Genomic DNA, 17,803 nt, shown 5'->3' with positions numbered 1-17,803 from the left:
GTAGGACTACTGGACATCTTTCACCAGGAATACATAGACTTGAAACACTTAAGAGAAAACAAAAAATGTGCATTAAGAACAAAAGGGGAAATGAAGGCAGAGATACTTGAGAAAAGGTAAAATCAGGAACTCATGCATTTCAATTCCTCAGAATGTGTTCCATTTAGGTTGCCACTATTAACAGCCCTGCCCTGCCTTTTGCCACATTGTCCTCTTGATGTCTTCTTATGCTGTTTCTCTTATTATTATTTCAGTTAAAATCAGATAATCAGGAGCCAGTAATAAATATTAACAGTTTGTGTAAATAATTACAGAATTTATGTCATAGTTAATACCCTCTAGTCAGACATCAGCACAGGGATGGACTCAATGATCTAAAAGGAATTTTCCATTTCTAATTTCTATGACTATGATTTATTTTGGGGGGGGGGAAGGAATTAGGATTTTTGTGGGGAGGAGGAATCCAATCTTTTTTTCATCTGTCACAGGGCTAACATATAATGACAGCGTTGTGTCCTTTATTCTTACCTCTGCTGGAAAACAGAACCATTCAGAGGAAAATGCTCCATTTTTACCTCACTGTGTACAATGGGCATGAGTGGCACTGTGACAGAGTGTTTGATCACTGTATGCCAAAATAACTGCCTTATAATTGACATAAAAGCTGCTCCTGGCTTGGTATTTAGGATGTAACACTGCTCTTAGCACAGGTCTGGCTTCCAGAATAAAGCATATTCCTTTTTCTCATGCATGTTAATGCTTTGTCCTTCTTCCTTCTTCTAATAGCCCGTGAGATTTGAACTTGGAGTCAGCAAAGTACAGGCTTTGTGGTGCACAAAAGAACACCAGGTTTTTATCACACTATGCCTGTGTAAAAAAAGCTGTTCAACCATTCAGTTGCTGCTTGTATTGTGCAGCTGTTATTTTACTGCTGAGAACATCTTGCTGTCGACAATGTAGTACCTGAAGGAAACACTAGCACACTGAGCTTTTCAGGAGGAGCTAGGATTGGGATTTTGCCAGTTCACTCTCTGGAAGGTTCAGGCTTTTTCTTTTCTTTTTTTTCTCCACCTTAAAATCTTTGCAAATAAATTACACTTTTTTGCTTGTTTGCCAGTATTTGCTCCAAGATTTTTTCACAGTGACGTCTTCTCAACACATTGGCAGTCACAATTTGTGTTTTAAGCCCACATCACTAAAACTTACAGTGAGATTTTGATTGGTCATAGTCCACTCACAGTTTGCAATACATCATTGTGTTGACTGAGTTCCCATGAGTGTGAATTCCTGGGACAATGTCCCTTTCTTCACTAAACCGACAGTCAATATCTGGTCAGTCTCATCTATTTAAAGTCAGCCAAGCAGGAATCCCAGTGCTCATGGAGAGGTCTCTTTGTTTGCTTACAAGTTAACAGGAGATTCAATTGTTCCTAATTAAAATTAAATACAAACAACTGTGTTAAAATTACACTGAGGGGCTGATTTAAACCTACAAACCCAGGAAATTCAGAGATAATTTCAGCCTCATATAGGTGATAGACAAAATCCTGCTTTTGGTGGTGGTGGTGGTGCTGGGGGAGATGTGCAATTCTCATTGCAGTCCAGGGCTCAAATCCTTCTTGTCTCAGTAATGCAAATAGCCACATTTTTTTAAGCAGCAACTTTTCCCCATACACGAATGGAGCATTCCTGTCGCATGGGATAGTGCGAGGCTGAATTTGTGTATTATGAGTCACAGTGCACAATACAATCTACAACAAGACACAAACTATCATTCTAGTTGGTACAGAATACTAATTTCATAGGGCTCCATGTTGCCATCCTCTAGCTGGCTACCCTCCCATTCACTTCATTAAATTCAATGGCAGATTTGCAGGATCAGTCTAGTAGTTTGAATGTGTGACAGCATACAACTAATGCTATGGTAGCATCTAAAGCCCTGACCTTTTCACTACTAAATGCTAAAAGTTTGTGCAATAAAAGCAACCCCAATAAAATAAAATGGTATTTTAGGAAAAATCTGTGAAAAATTAATGTCTGCACTCTAACAATCATAATGTGATGTATAACGTGAGAACTAATGGATTCTAGTGTGTGCTGTAAACCAAATTCAAAGAACTATTTTACATGCTCAGGAGATATTTTTCAAACTTAAATAGTGGTGTTTTGTCTGATTTCCCCCCCCCCCAGAAAATGCCCAAACTTTGAGTGTGTTACTGATCCAGCTCCTAAATTCATTGAGAACCTTTCCATTAACTCTAATGTGAATTTGAACTGGGCCTTATACGTTTATAAGAGTTTCTGTTTTTTAAAATTAAACTGTCCTTTCCTTTTCTCAGGAACTGTGTACAAAGAGTCCAAACCTCTTTAAAAATACAATATCAGGGTCCAAAAAAGAGTTCAACAGATTCTGGGTTCTTTGTTTTTTGTGGTGGTGTTTTTCTTAGCTGAATTGATATCTGGGGCTGCTGTCCATTGCATTTAGAAGAGCTGATTTACAATTTTATATAATGGATTTATGGGGGAAACATGGGGATTCATGTTTATCTTTGCAGCTGTATAAAACTGAAGTCCATTTTATTTAAATTTAACAACAAGGATTCCCACTATCTATTCAAATTAAGTTAATGTGTGTCAGGGTTTGTGTGCAAATTCCTGCTTTCTCTCATTTCTTCCTGATTCCCCTCCTGCTGCCTAGGCTTCTCCCCAAACTCATACTTATATCCTTATCCCACTCTCATCTTGCTCCTTCTTCCATGTTGCCCCTGATACTTGGAAGCCTTTCTCTCTCCTTATGGGCCATTGCTTAATCCTCTTCTTTCCGGGCACTGTTTTAGGTATACTTGTCATAAGGAAGAATTTTTCTTTTTTTTGGTGCTTCTGTAACAAGTCCATGTGCACACATGAACCCATCTAGGGTGCTGGGACTAGAATCCAAGCCATTTGTCTCTAAAACCACACAGCTAGAGAATTCCTTAAGCATGGCAGTTCTCAAACTTTTTCAGTTTGAACCTCATATGAATACAGTGATTGTTTCAAGGACCACCCGCTTTTACGATTCATGAACTGAAGGCTACCTCCCCTCTCATATGTAATCAAAATACATCCCTGAGGAACTTTGGTAATTGCTGATGTGGAAATGTGAGATTAAAGAAGTATGTAATTTATTTTGGCTCTTTTAGTGTGAGTTAGCAGCAGGAAAAGAGGGGAAGAGCCAGCAGCAAGTGACCAACCAAATATTCACAGAATGATAAGGAAGTGTGCCCCTCAGCCTACTATTACAGTCTACATGCTACAGTGTGAGAATGTCTACTTCTGCTAGCAAGAGAGAGGGGGTCAGTTTCCTCTCTGTGGACCAGCCACTAGAAGTCAACTTCATTCATTCACTAATATATACATGGTATCAATATACACAAAATACTTTGCTCTTATCCTTACACCTATATAAGATTAAAAGGGTCGGTGAGATTTGAAAAGCAAAATAATATATCACATCCATGAGAGCCAACTTCCAAATAAAGGCTTGGAATGAAAATGAATAAAATAGACAGCAGTAACTTTAAAGTTGGGGGGAAGGCGTTTTTTCCTCAGTTTACTTGTTTTTCTTCTTTATTTCCCTCTTTTCCTGTTGGGTCACTTTTCTCTTGTTCTTTTTAACAGTGAACCCTCATTTGTCTTTTCCTTTTCTGCTGCCTCTGCCCATGATCTCATTTCCTTCCTTCTAAAATCATCTCCACTTTTAGCCCTCTTTGCAATTCTCCTCCTGCCCCACAGAATCATCCTTCTTCCACCTATTTGCTTTTTGGGATTTCCCTCCAGCTTTCATTCCTTCATCCATCCTACTTCCCTTCCACCCTTCTTTTTCACTCTAGATCATGTCCCCCAAACACTTCCCTTCCTCATTCCCTGAAATGCTATCAATAACTCCCCGCCCTTCCTGGTTTCCCATTCTCAGACCTGTCTCCTCCCCCGCTTCATCCCTCCCCCACCCCAGCCTCCTTTGGCCTAAGATTGCCAGAGCAGGGCAGGAATTATCTTGAGCTTTCCATTAGCACACCCCACTCCTTTGTTTCCTGTTGTTAGGAAGCAAGGAGTCTGACTACTGTCCAGTCAGCAGGGGGCAGAATGAGCAGCTGTTGCCTTGCATCCCAAGAGTTACTATGTTCAATGTGAAGTAGCATTGCTATGGAGCAGACCAGCCTGGCAACAGTGGCATGAAGAGAGGAGCAGCCAGAGTCTGCAGAGGATTTTTTGACATTGTGACACCCGCTTGGGTCTACACCTATGATGTTCACCACTACAACTTTTTCATACCCCTCTTTACAGGTGTTTCCATGAGGCCTAGCAATATTAACCCTCCTAATAGTGTTACGTATACATAAAACAAATTAACTCCACCATATCGCTGAGTCTGTACTGTATTGTTTGTATCACTTAGTGCTTGCTTTTGCAACGGCTTCCCAAGAGAATTCTCAGTGTAGTCAGTGGGAGTTCCACATGGGGAATGGCTGCCAAACTGGGCTATTCTAGATGAGATAAACTCACTGGAAGCAGGGAATACATCCCCTCGTACAGTGCTGAGCACATAGCTGAGGCCCAGTGAATAACAGATACACAGGAATAATAATGAATAAGGCTAAGTTTTTGTCACAGATATTTTTAGTAAAAGTCACGAACATGTCACGGCCAATAATGAAAAATTCACGGAAGCCCGTGACATGTCCCTGACTTTTACTAAAAATATCCATGACAAAATGGGGAGCCTGGGCAGTTGCCGGTGGGCTGGGAGCTCCAGGGGTGGCTTGGAGCTCCAGGGTCCCCCTCCGCTGGCAGCCCCCAGCTGCGGGAGCACCCCCTGCCACCTGGGGCTGCCAGAAGCGGTGAAGGGCTCCCGTCTCCTGGGGCAGCAGGGGTACCCCATAGCTCCCTGCCTCTGCAGGCAGCACAGGACCCTGCAGCTACCAGACGGCACTGGCTGAAGTCATGGAGGTCTTCGGAAGTCACATATTCTGTGACCTCCATGACTAAATTGCAGCATTAATAATGATACTCTTGTAGATTAAAAGTCCTTGTATAATCAGAAGCGGTGCATTATATTGGCAAATTTTATAATTTCCTTCAAGTTTTGAAGAATGTCACCAGCCTATGCAGGGAAAACTCATTGAAACGTTCCCTTCACACAATATGTCCCATGTTTCAAGTGACAAGGAGGGTAGGTTTTTCTCTTCAGTAGGACGCAATGTGATTAACCTGTCTGGGCACCAGCAGTAGGCAGCCATTGAACAGATCGTTATTAGGATGGGTATAATTACATTCAAAGTGCCTGCAGGTTATCTGCTTTGAAAGCTGAGGACGCAAAGGCTCATCTCCTTTAGATGTTGAGTTCTGGGCTGTCAGTAAAGTACACATAGATTTTTTATGTAGTGTCAATCATGTCTTAGGCTGTTAACTGCTGCTGTTTGCTTTTGGAAGCCTGCCTGTTTTTACGATTATGACGAGGGGGATATAAGATATGAACCAGTGATGAGTAAAGGGTTGTAAATGGTATAGCGGTGACACTTCCACAAGTGCTATCATACTATTGCTCTAGTCATTAGCTGAGTGGATATTTGAGCCTAATCAGTATCAAAGGGACGTCCACAAAGTCATCTATTTCATTAAGCTAATTTACATGACTCGGCTTACCCAAGAATCAAATTTTCATGTAGTGTCAATCTTCCTAGCAAGGAAAATAAGGAGATGGGGAGGAGGAGGCCACAAGGCAAGGCCTATGGATGTGCGTATTTCTTTAATCAGATACCCTCTAGTCTTTCATAAGTCCACATTGCTTTTAAAAACCAGAGATAAGTACCAGTAAGCTTTGAAAAGCTTAATGTTAGTCACTTCTCATTACAGGGGACTGACTTAGAAGGAAGAAATTGCATTACCAAAGTTGAAATTGTAGAACTGGCCTAAGTTCTTGAAGGCTTGAAGGCTTTAGCCACTCCTCAGATTAGAAATGAAGGTAAGTGTTGTTTTCAGAGAAGGGGATCTGAGGGTTAGAATAGTTTGCTCAAACAGACCTTGAAAGCTCCAGTGGTCCCTGAGAGACATCAGTGACGTTTGTATATAGACTCACACAACAATGTGATCCTAGAGGAGTCGTGGCTGCTATTTATATCATACAAGAACCAGCTGTTACTTTAACAGAAAGCTGTAATGTGCTGCAATGTTTTCTTTCTTTCCCCTGGTCGTCAGCATACCATCTTTTTGTAATCTGACTTTTAAAAAAAATCATTACAATATTTAGTATCATCCTTTTCATCATTGCTAGAACTGAGGCTTAAAAAATTAATGACTCCTGAGTGAAACCTTATTCCATTAGTTGGATCAGCTAGTAATTGTTTGTATGTTAAATCTTAATCTTATCTAAAGGAGTTGTTTCTGAGTTTTGTTTTTAACTGTGAATTTGTAGTGATCACTGGCATATCCTTGTTAAATACAGGTGCCAGAAACCATTAATTACAATTCATTTTACATGACAAACGAAAACTGTTGTGTTGGATTTAAAACTATGTCTGGAAAGCACTTCCATAGTTATTGGATCAAGGATGGGGTTCAGCTATTTAACCCATCTTCAAAGGTTTCTAAACCTGTTCCAGCTTCTCTAATAATGATTTCATTGTTTATCCAATTGTTGCTCTATTTTTGATGGCAACTTTTCAGGATAAAGATCTCACAGCAGTCCTCTTGGTATTTATGTAGCTCTTGTCAATGCACCTAAAAAGTGCAGCTCTGAGTGACCATTCAGTAATGAGGAAAACACAAAACAAAAACATGATTATGAGTTGACTGTTACCAGAGAGATGAATCATCATGTTTGTGCTTCTTGAACTGGAAACTGTACTTTCAAGCCATGTCCCTGCTGGAACACAAACTGTGCTAGCAATAACTCGTCTTTTTTGGTGCATATTTCCATGTGCATACTGAGGGTTTTGAAGGCCTTGTTACAGGACTGAGGAACAGTAGTTTTATATAATTGTCAGAGTGTTGGCCGTGGGTGGCAAGGCATGGCTCAGGGTTAAAACTGGCGATTTAAAAATCAAAATGACTAAATAAAACTGCCTGGTTTAAACCATCAGAACTGCAAGTGAGGACCACTTTCAACATGCTTAAGTGAAAAAAAAATCTTGTATTTCACCTCTTATCCTCTTTGTCTGTGTATATGAATTGTAAGCTTTACAGGGCAGGAACCTGTTTTCTTATGCTTTGTAGACCTCTACCACACTTTCGGGAGATATATAAATAACAATTGGATGGTTTGGTCCGGTGTGGCCAAGGCTATTTATTTATATTTTTCTCCAATTAAGCAGTCTGGTTGATCCCAGGGCACAGATTAATCCCCAGCAGTATTCTAGCACTGGGATGTTGCACAAGGTTTGTAATTTGTATGTATGGTAGACACAAATTGGGTTACAACCATCACTTTATGTGTGAAAATGGTTCCAAACCCAGTTACAAGCACTGGTGTGAACAGGGCCTCATACTGCAATCTTTCCTTCAGCTGGCACAGTGTCACTAAAGCCTTTTAGGACATTGGTAATGGTGTGCGGTTGGTTAGAAGCAAATCAGTAATCAAATTTCTAATGTATAGGTCACCGGAGTCAAAGAGAGAGGATGAGCCAGGGAGGGGGGAGGCTGTTGTTGGATAAGCTGAGGGGATAGGTTTCCTATCCCAGCAGTCACACTGCCTTAACTCTTAAGTAGCATCTGGTTTTTCTAATTAGGGCTGCTTTATTTCAGGCCTGTCATAAAGGAGAACATACCTTTTGTCTGTGTTTACATTAGAAATACCTTGAAAGCAGCATATTAGAAATGAAAGGTTTAATATGGCTCTATGTATTTTTTTAAAAAAGTGATAATAAATCCTGTTTAAAAAAAAATCCAGAGAGAAGGAGAATACTGGCAAATATTTGCATTTTTTAAGCTGCACTATACGGCTTATATTAGGCCAGCATTTTTTCTGATATGATTAATTCTGTTCATTTCTAAACATGCATAACAATCAAACAAAGACTGTGACTTGAAGAAACTGAAGTGGAAAATGTTACAAATTAGATTTTTGTCACCATTTGCATATCCAGTCAGGCAGAATGCTGCTGGGGTACTGCCCCTCTCTCCTGTAGCAGGAGGGCCTCATACTACTCTGCTGTTCCCAGGAGAGAGAAACAGCACATTCCACTCCAAGGGGAAGGGGAGGAAAGTTGCCCAGTTCCATGAGGGAGCAGGCAGTGAACTTCATTCTGTGGGGAAGAAAGAGGTGAGGGGAGGAAGCGCACTCAGCTCCCAGAAAGGTGAAGGCAGCTTCCTATACAGAACTCCCTCCCACCCCAGTACAAAAGCTAACCACATCTTTCCATTGCAGTCTCTCCTTAAAACACACCTCTTCTGCAAAACCTACCAGTGTTTTCCACTAAGTGAATGTTACAGTCCTGATTTACACAAACACAAATAAAAAAGTACGTTCCAGCATTGTGAAATAAAATAAGACCATTTTCTGGCCATCCAGAGCATCCTGGTTATTTGAAGCACTGACAGCGTACTTGGCAGTGTCCGAAAGGCAGGGGAAGAGACTGTCTCCGTCCCTCAGAACTTGCAGTCTAAATAGGCAGACAAGACAATTTGGATATATCAACTCTTGGGAGAGGTTGGAAGAGCTCGGAACATCAAGAGGTGTGTGGGTGTAAGGTGGCGGGGTATTCAGTGCCTAGTGTAAGGGAGGCAGCATTCTTAGCTTTTGTAGGTGAGGGAGTCATCCTTATATCTAGCTCTGGTGATGGACAGAAGACTGTGGGGAGCTTTTGGGGTTTATGCTCAGTGTTTTCCTCATGTACTCAGTAATTACTTTAGAAGATTCCATTCTTATTAAACTGAACTGGCTGTTTATTAAAGCCATTTATGGCTGCTCCACTTGCAGCTTCGTCTTCCTAACTGTGTGCAAACTCTGACTTCCTGGAGCCTTTTCCAAATACTTCTCTCCTGCAACCCTTGCTCATCCTTCCAGATTCCATTCAAGTTGCTGTACTCAGCTTCTATGGGAGGAGGTAGCTTGCCCAGAACCTTAGTGAAAGGTGCGCACTTGCTTGCTGAGGGAAACACGCTCAGTTCTAGGGCTGGAATGAGGAGCAGAGTGCTTGGATCCTGAGGTTGCAGGTGAACTCAGGTCCTAAGCAGAGGTGATAATGAAGTACTGGGTGAATTTCAACCCTTTTTCTATTTGTAGATTCAAGTTTTTAAAAATGTATTTGTTATTCAAAATAATTCATCAAAATATTTTGCAATTTCATTTATTCTGTGGATGATTCTTTTAGCTGTGTTGCTTAGCTGTGATTGGCCAAGTGGTGGTCTTTCTGGGATGAGCCTAACTCTTACAATCAAGTTCCTGGTGGGAATGTTTTCAAAAATGAATTCAAAATTTGCTTTCCACAACTATTTACGAGTATTATGTCATTCTGCAGCTGCTTCATTGACTGATTCAGCTCTGTGATGGATATCCATGAAAAGTCACTCCTGACGGTCAGGAGATAGGAGCAAAGTGTAGAGATCAGGAGTAGAGATGCTCAACACTTCCAGAACAAGAGATTTAGACAATAAGGTTTTTAATTAAAAATATTTTTTCTAACAGAACTGGTGAACACACACAAAAACTGCAGGAAAGAAAATAATGCTGGCCCTTCACACTATCTTAATCTCATATCTGAGAGAAAGGACCTCTGAAAATCTGTTCTATAGGGGATACTGTGTCCTAGAATTTGTACATATGCACACACACACCTCTTTTGGTGTGAATCTTAAACTCTTGTGAATAATGTGTTGGCTGTGCTGCATTTAGAGTTGAAAGCCTCTGAACTGAGCAACTATATACCATCACATAGGTGATATTGATCCTGTTGTTCAGGACATCAGAAACTCTGAAGGCTGGTTAGAAGGGAGAATTCTGTTATATTTCATGGGCAGCTGAACTGCAATATGTGCCTTTCTTCATTTCAGCAGAGAGAATGGGAGTCAGGACATTGGTCAATAAAGCTGTACAAGGCCAGGAGAAGGTAGTTGATTCCGATGGGATTTATGAAAGAGGTATTGCAAAATCATCCATTCCATGAGCCAAATGCTCAGACCTGCTGAGCACCTACGACTTCTGCTGAAGCCAGTGGGAGTTGTGGATGCTTAATCCCATGGACGTCAATGTCAAAATTTCCACTGATTTCAACAGAAGCAGGTCCAGGTCCTTTATTTGTAACTGGTATTTGGCATTTCTCTAGCAAGCCAAAGAATCATTGCTCTAAAGTAATGCAAAAACATAAGACTCAGTCCTTCCTCTCGTACTCATGTGAGTATTCCTATAGATGCCAATGGTCTTATTCACATGAGAAAGGGCTGGAGGACTGAGTCTGTGGCAAGAACATGAAACCATCATGCCAGCAAAGATCTCTCCAGGCTTTTCAGGTTACCACAGTATACGCATACAGGCTGCAGTCTCATTAAAAAGCTATTTGAGTATCTGATCTAATTCCTTTTGTGCTTTTAAAAAAAATCTGTTCTCTCTCTGCTGGCAGAGATTCTTGTCTTGGCTGTAGATCAACAAACACTGGCAACTGACCAATTGAACATCCAGGTTATTGAGGCCCATCAAAAGTCATAGGAAATCGTTCTCTGCCATACTTGATATAGATTACATAACCAGCCGAGGTGCAGAGGGAGAAACAACAGAGCAGCAGCTACAATGTTCCTGTTCCTACACAGGAATTATACTTTTCTCGGGCAATTCATGAAGTATTAATTCAAGCCAGGAAAATACACAGCCATGCTAGAGAGATCACAAATGTTCATGAATTTTTCTTTTCATGCACCCCTCCTCCCCTTCGAAGAGCGAAGTTTGTGGTTGGGGAGGAGGAAAACTCTCCGGTCATCTACTTTTCAATTACAGCCAAACCAAACAATTGTATATGATCCAAATGTACATCAATCCCTAAAGTTAGTGACCTATCCTGGCAGTGAGTTGGTGGGTATAAATTTCATAGCTTGGCAGAGTGCCGATGTCTGGTGCTGTATGCATTTTTTTAACTCTACAAAATTAGCTAGAATACTTGTAATAATGTTTTCAGCATCAGATTTAATTGTGTGTCTGAGCCGTTGAAGTTTTTTCCTCTCCAGTATATCTCATTATTGTTTGTTGGAACACGAGTGCAGTCAATCATTCCTAAAATAACTGTAGAAACCATCAATGATATAGAAATCTTTTTGTCTTACTGTTATGGTGGTGGGCTGAATAGTTTAGCCTGTCCTAGCATGCTACCTGGAAACAGACTGCTGACTCATCCATGTGACATTCTTTATTTCCTTTGCAAAGACCCTGTATAGGTTATTGAAAGGGCAGCGAATATTTCTTGCAGGAGAGGAGAATGACTTTGCTTTGTTCTACTAGTTATCCAGAGACTGGATTAGAGGTTTCCCCTGTTGACAAGGAAGCTAACCCATCATTTCAGTTCATGCATTCATACTCTGTAGACCCCTTTTCTCTCACTGCACTGGACTGGATCTTTTCCTCAACCTTTCCAAAGATGTAAAGTACATAATAACAGAGTTATTACTCTTGTAACTTGCACTCTAGGAAGCTATCAGAGTCGCTCTGACTCCCTTTCTACACTATTCTTAACCCCCCAAGAAACAGGTGTGAACGAATGCATATGGATGCTTGTACTCTAGAGTAAATGGGTGAGGGCATGTCTATATTAACAGGGCTGCAGCGGTGCAGCTGTGCCACTGTAGCGCTTAGTGAAGACATTATCTATGCCTACAGAAGAGCTTTTCTCATCAACATAGATATACTCTGCCTTCCCGAGAGGTGGTAGTTATGTCAACGAGAGAAGTCCTCCCCTCAACATAGTGCTGTCTACACCAGGGATTAGGTCCATACCCGTGAGCGAGGTAGTTATCCTGACATAAGTTTGTAGTGTAGACCAGTGCTGAATGTATGCCTGCATAGAAATGTAGTGTGCCTCTTTGGTGCAATGTCTGAGCTCTTCCTGAATTACCACCTCTTTGTCTGACCATCAGTATCTCAGTTTTGTGCCTGCTTTTCAAATCCCTTCACATGGGATAATTTCACATTTCCTCTTGATAGTGGTCTCTTGGTAATGAGAGTGATTGTGCATGTTCTATTAATTAAAGAAATTGTGATTTTATATTTAGGGGTTAATTGGTGATATCTGCATATAACATTTTCCTAAGATAAATTAGATTACAGTAATTAACCTTGAGTCCAGTATAGCAGACAATAAGCGTTTGTCTTAAGAGCATCCTGGAAGTAGGATCATTTAATATAGTTATTGGCTCCTTTCATTGACTTTTTTCATATTACCAAAGTAGGTGAAATTAAGCTATGGATGAAAAATATGCCATGTTGTCATGAGTGATCCTTTTTCCACAAAAAAATTCTCGAGGGTAGGATTTTTTCTTGTATCAACCTCTCCATAAACTGTTAAGATTATAGATGATGTATAATTTGGTAATTTTCTGGGCATAAATCCAGGCACAGTAGAGCTCAGAGACTGCCACTTGCAACTAGCAATTACCAGCAGACTGCATGAACTGGATGATTGGTAACTGCAAGCCTGGGGATCATCCCATTTTGGAAAAGCAAAACTAGATAGATGTCCAGAATCCTTTAGGGTTTTTGTTTGTTTCTTTAAGGCCATACACACTAACGAAAAGATCTGAAAAGTATATGATTCCACAAATTACCAGTAAAAAGAAATAATTAAAGACAAATAGAGATCAAGACAATCTATCTAAATTTTACATGCCCATTACCTTGATATGTGAGCACATGAGATAAAGTGTGTGTGGAATGGTGGAGGCAACATTCCAGTCTCATTCTTGCTGTAGTGCTCTCAGTTTTGTTATCACCATCAACTTATGCTTACCTACAAGGTGCTTTAAAATTTGCCTTAGGGATTACATCTGTTTTTTGGCCGTTACTCATTTTTGCAGCAATCTCCCTCTTGCCATTCTGAAAGGTGGAAAAAAATCAAAGATAATTGATTTCATAAACAAATAAGGGAATAAATGTATAAACACAAGTCTTCAAGAACTCTTTGCTTACCTGCAGTTTTTATCTGTCAGGGACATACATAAATTCTCATTATGAATTGGTTGCTTTCCGGGGGAAAGTCTTACCTTTACCTTCTCATTCTCCTTCACAAGTTGTGATGTACATTTATAAAAGTCTTCTTGCCTGAGTGGAATGTTGCTGTATTTCATTGAGCAACCTTTCATAGACTATGATCTTGAAATTTGGCCTAAATCCTGGACTAGACTATTCTGGTATATAATGGGTACTGGATTCTCTTAAAGTTGCCATTGTTGCTGTGGAAGTAATGCACTTTCATGGGGGCATGGCACAAGTGATCGGTTTAATCAAGCCATGATTTAAATTTTTAAAATTGATTAGCATTGTGGGATGGTTACAGTAAATTTGATCCATATTTTTTGGACTGTGGAGCTTCAGTCACTTTTGAGCTAAAGTTGATTAGTACCTTTTGAAACATATACTGTAGAAAGTTGTTATTCTACTGAATGTAAATCAAGCCAGGTTAGTGACTCTTTTTTCTGAGTAAATTGCATTAATGTGGCCAACGTTACATATCGGTAATTGCACAAAAGCTAGGTGATGTGCTCTGATTACTCAACAGTTGAACTTAAATGTGTTCTCTGCTGTTTCGGGAAATTAAAAAAAGATGGACATTTCCATTTCAAACAAATAAAATGAGTGTCTTAAAGCAGCCAAATACCACAAATCAAAAGATAATATTTCATTTCTTGAGTTTAGTTTTGAACTTTAAACAAATATGCAAAATAAAAAATATTTATTTATGATTATGTTAAGCAGCAATCAGCCGCTCTAAAACACAATGATATGTTATGTGGGATCCTAATTTTGGTCTAGAATAATGCTGTGCTCTTCATATGATTAGATCTGTTGTGCAGACATAAATCCACTGTAAATTACCTTTTTGTTTTCCTGGATGGGGGAGGAGATTGAAGAAAAGACTGGACTCTATTTAAATATGCACCCATAATAATGAAAGGAGACATATGCTAAGCAACTGAGGGAATCTGACCTGAAGAGTTTAATGCACTAGAGGGATTATTTTAGGATTACTGCCTGATCTTGATGTTATGTTTACTGCAGACGTGTAGCAGCTCAGACGATGTCTGCAGGGCTTTGTCAAACTTTTAATCAGTGGCAATTGGCAATACTGTTGTGAAAACATATATGGTTTCATGTTTCACCTTTGTTGTTATCGATAATAAAAAAAAGGAAGAACACATTTCATTCTCTCTATACCTGTGGATCACAGGCTACAGTGTAATTTTTATTCCATATGCTGAAAGAGAGAATAGAAGGTCTATTGACTAGCACTGATATTTCCCAGGCAAAGTTAGGGTCGGGAAGACTAATGGTGTTGCTGGTAGTGTATCTGTTTTCTATTAAGGTTGCTGTGATTAAACAGCAAAGACTATATTAGAGATGGTGTTCTTTCTTGTAAAAAGGCAGTGTTACGTTTAGCTCTTACATCAGTTAAAAATCTTGACAGTGGTTTATTGAAGCCCACAAACAACAAATAGAGCTATTTTTATCTCAAACAAATGAGGTGTATTTAAAATAATAAAGAGATCATTGTGATGACTGAACAAGCTGTTCTAAAGTTAGATCTGTTGCTGTGTGTTTCTGGTGGTAAGGAAGAGGAATAATTTGGCCACTGTCTTTGTTCTTTAATGCAGGCTTATTGCCCCAAAAATAAAATTGAAAAATGTTTCTAGCAATAATTCTCCAAGCACAAATGCCTTTCTTGACAGTTTTGGCAAGCCTGTTTTCAGTATAAAACTGAGCAATTATTAGAAAGTGAAATATTGCATGATATAATACCACCATCAACATCAAGACAAACATGTTCATTGTGTCTTTTGCTGTGTGAGCAGGTTATTGCCATTACATTATCCATTCCGCTAAAATGTGTACCTCTGATACCCTGACAAATAGATAACCAGAAGAGTAGAGAGGAGCAGATGCTTTAGCAAGGAACTGTGGCCATTTTCTCATTTGCGTTGGCTCCATATTTCAATGCAAATATCACTGAACAGGTGGTTGATGAGGTCCCTGTAGATTGTTTACAGTAAAGGTTACAACCAGAATCGATAGGCCTGAGATACTTCTAATTCCATCTGGGAGATGTTCATCTTCCATCTGACTGTTCCCTCTCTGAACAACAGCATCCTATTAAAGCTGAAGTCACTGGAACTGTGTCACTCAGGTCAATGGAAGGTTCTTCCTATTAAAGCTTTCATTTGTTCTTCACATTTTCAGTTTGTACTATTCTGGGGTGATCAGTAATGATGATCTATACAAGATAGGTTGCCAGTATTACCTACTGAAATGACACCTTCTTTAGGAAGAGGTTCATTGGTTCTTACTGGGGGTTTTCCAAATCTGTTCATCTTATCAGTCACTGAATCAGGGGGTAGTGATATGACACACAGAACTGACATTGCAGTGTATGATTTATTGCCTGTGTAAAACTGCAGACGAGTACTTACATTTACACAAACATCAGCATGCTACAATAAAACCAAATCCTCTTGAAACATTTTTGAGAAATATTTGCATTTTGATTTGAAACTTGATTTTAGCCTTAAGTTTGCCCTAGCTTTACTGGAAAGTTGCATAGATCCTTGAATAGATGATTACATAGTATCTGGTTATACTTGTTTGGTAGATTTTTATTACTCTCTTCAATAAAGGTGTATGCTGTCACTTGCTATATAAGGAAAAATATATCTTATGTTCCACCCTTGTATATCCCCCGGGCCCAATCGTTATATCTGGGATGTAGCCTGCAGCAGGGAAATGAGTAAGCAATGCTAAATCCAATTAAAATGGTAGTAAAGAGCATATATCACAGGATGCCCATATATTCCCCCTATGTGTAAGGAGCGCTTTGGGTGTACATAATTGATGTGCATTAAATTTATGTGCACATTTTATTTATTTATTTATTGATTGATTGTGGTAGCACCTAAGTAGTCAGATCATAGACAAGGAAGCCATTGTACCAGGCACTATAGAAACACCTACAAAATGGTCAGACCTTGCCCCGAGGAACTTACAATTAATACAGGGCATACTCAATGGAAAGTGGGAGGGATATGGGCCTCTCTGCACAAACCTGGACCATGTGCCATTCTCTGCCCCCTAGTAATAATCAGTGGTTCTCTTTTACTGGCCAGATACCTGGAGTGTTTGAGACATGTTTGGCCACAGGAATCGGATGGGCAGCTGTAGAGACAACAGGAGCAGGACAAGATAGGGAAAGATGAATGATGGATGCACAGTGGATCACAGAGAGATGTTGATGGTTAGTAGCTATGGAGGAAGAGGAACCTGGCATGAGTAGTTACAGCCACTCGCACTCAGGTGACTGATTATCATCACAGGAAAAATGAATTGGCCATCCCAGACATCATCTTGCTGTGTGCCAGTTCACTGCTAATGTCTGGCACTCAAAGCGGTTTCCTGATGATTACCACTGTGTCATCTGCATTGTAGTGCTTGTTGAGCTCTGCAAGCACCCTTGAGCTTTCATTGATTCTGTTTATTCCTTTTTGTCTGCTGCCTGTGGCACCATTCCATTCCCCAGTGGTCATCAGGACCCTTTGTGTGATCTTTTTCACTGCCACACTCAGCCACACCTGAGAGTGGTACCTGGGTGATAGATCTAATTGTTACAAAACAAAACTGCTACCCAAAAATCACATATAGCAATAGCATGTTCCCCTAGACACCTCCCTTAGCTGCTTGCACCTGCCTAGCTTTCCTCTTTTCACAGGGACTGTGGTTCGCAAGCTACATTCCTGTTATTGCTGTTTTATTTCTAGTCTCTTTTTCTGGCTTATATAGAGCCATGTCTTTCTCTGTCTAGGAACTGTGAATTTAGAAAGTAGTAAACAATAATAATAATGATACTCTGAATTTATAATAGTGCCTTTTCAAAGGATTGCCAAAGGTTTCTCCAGCTGGAGACAGGGGGGCATAAGTGAATTGCCCATCAACACATAGCAAGCCTGTGATAGAGTGGGAAATAGAATGCAGGGTATGTGACTCAGTCACATACCCTGCTTTTACCACTAGGAAGCACTCTCCTTATATAGAGCAAGGGACACACTTGCAATGAGAGTTAGGCTCCAAGTGTCTAAATCACTTTTGAAAAGGGGACTTAGGTTCCTAAGTCACTTTTCAAAATTTTATACCTAGAGATGAACAAACAAATTCACATGAACCTGCCTTTTAGAACTTTTTACATGTTTTTAAGTTGTCTAATTCCTCCTCCCATCCCTTCATTATTTTTCATGTTTGCTGGGCCCCTGAATGTGATGAGAGCGCCTGTTCTCCAGATATTTATGGGGATCCCCTTGGATTGTGGCTCCATGGATACTGCTGGTTTTACTGGCCATGTCTCCTTTCCTCATGCAGTGGTTCAAATTCTGTTCCCTGGAGGGAAGGTATGACTTGACCTCTTAGATTTCTTACTCACAGATTCTTCAGCACATTTTATTCCACACACACTCTAAGACTTGTTTGCAGGAAGGTAGCTTGTCACCTTTAATTTGTACAAATATATACTGTGACAAAGTTCCTCCTCTATCTTGGTGGGTCCTGCACTTATTGGCGGATTTTCTTGCCACAGAGATTCACCATGTGCGT

The 17,803-nt window shown here is 40.1% G+C and overlaps 1 protein-coding gene across 16 annotated transcripts in view; it reads left to right on the top strand.

Annotated features, from left to right (window-relative positions):
• SEMA6A (semaphorin 6A) overlaps positions 1–17,803 on the top strand; it is a 133,073-nt gene that overhangs the window by 33,100 nt on the left and 82,170 nt on the right. For 6 of the 16 annotated variants that reach the window (XM_042854654.2, XM_065550358.1, XM_065550355.1 and 3 more), the window contains exon 2: positions 5,896–6,004. The exons of the other annotated variants lie outside the window; for them this stretch is intronic. The gene's annotated coding sequence lies outside the window, so the exon portion shown is untranslated. The remainder of the gene's footprint in view (positions 1–5,895; positions 6,005–17,803) is intronic. 16 annotated transcript variants of the gene reach the window in all.

The sequence above is a fragment of the Chrysemys picta genome, chromosome 6 (assembly GCF_011386835.1).
Source record: "Chrysemys picta bellii isolate R12L10 chromosome 6, ASM1138683v2, whole genome shotgun sequence".
In the NCBI taxonomy this organism is placed as follows: Eukaryota; Metazoa; Chordata; order Testudines; family Emydidae; genus Chrysemys; species Chrysemys picta.
The sequence above is the reverse complement of the archived record's forward strand: the minus strand, read 5'-3'. Positions and strand labels throughout refer to the sequence as shown.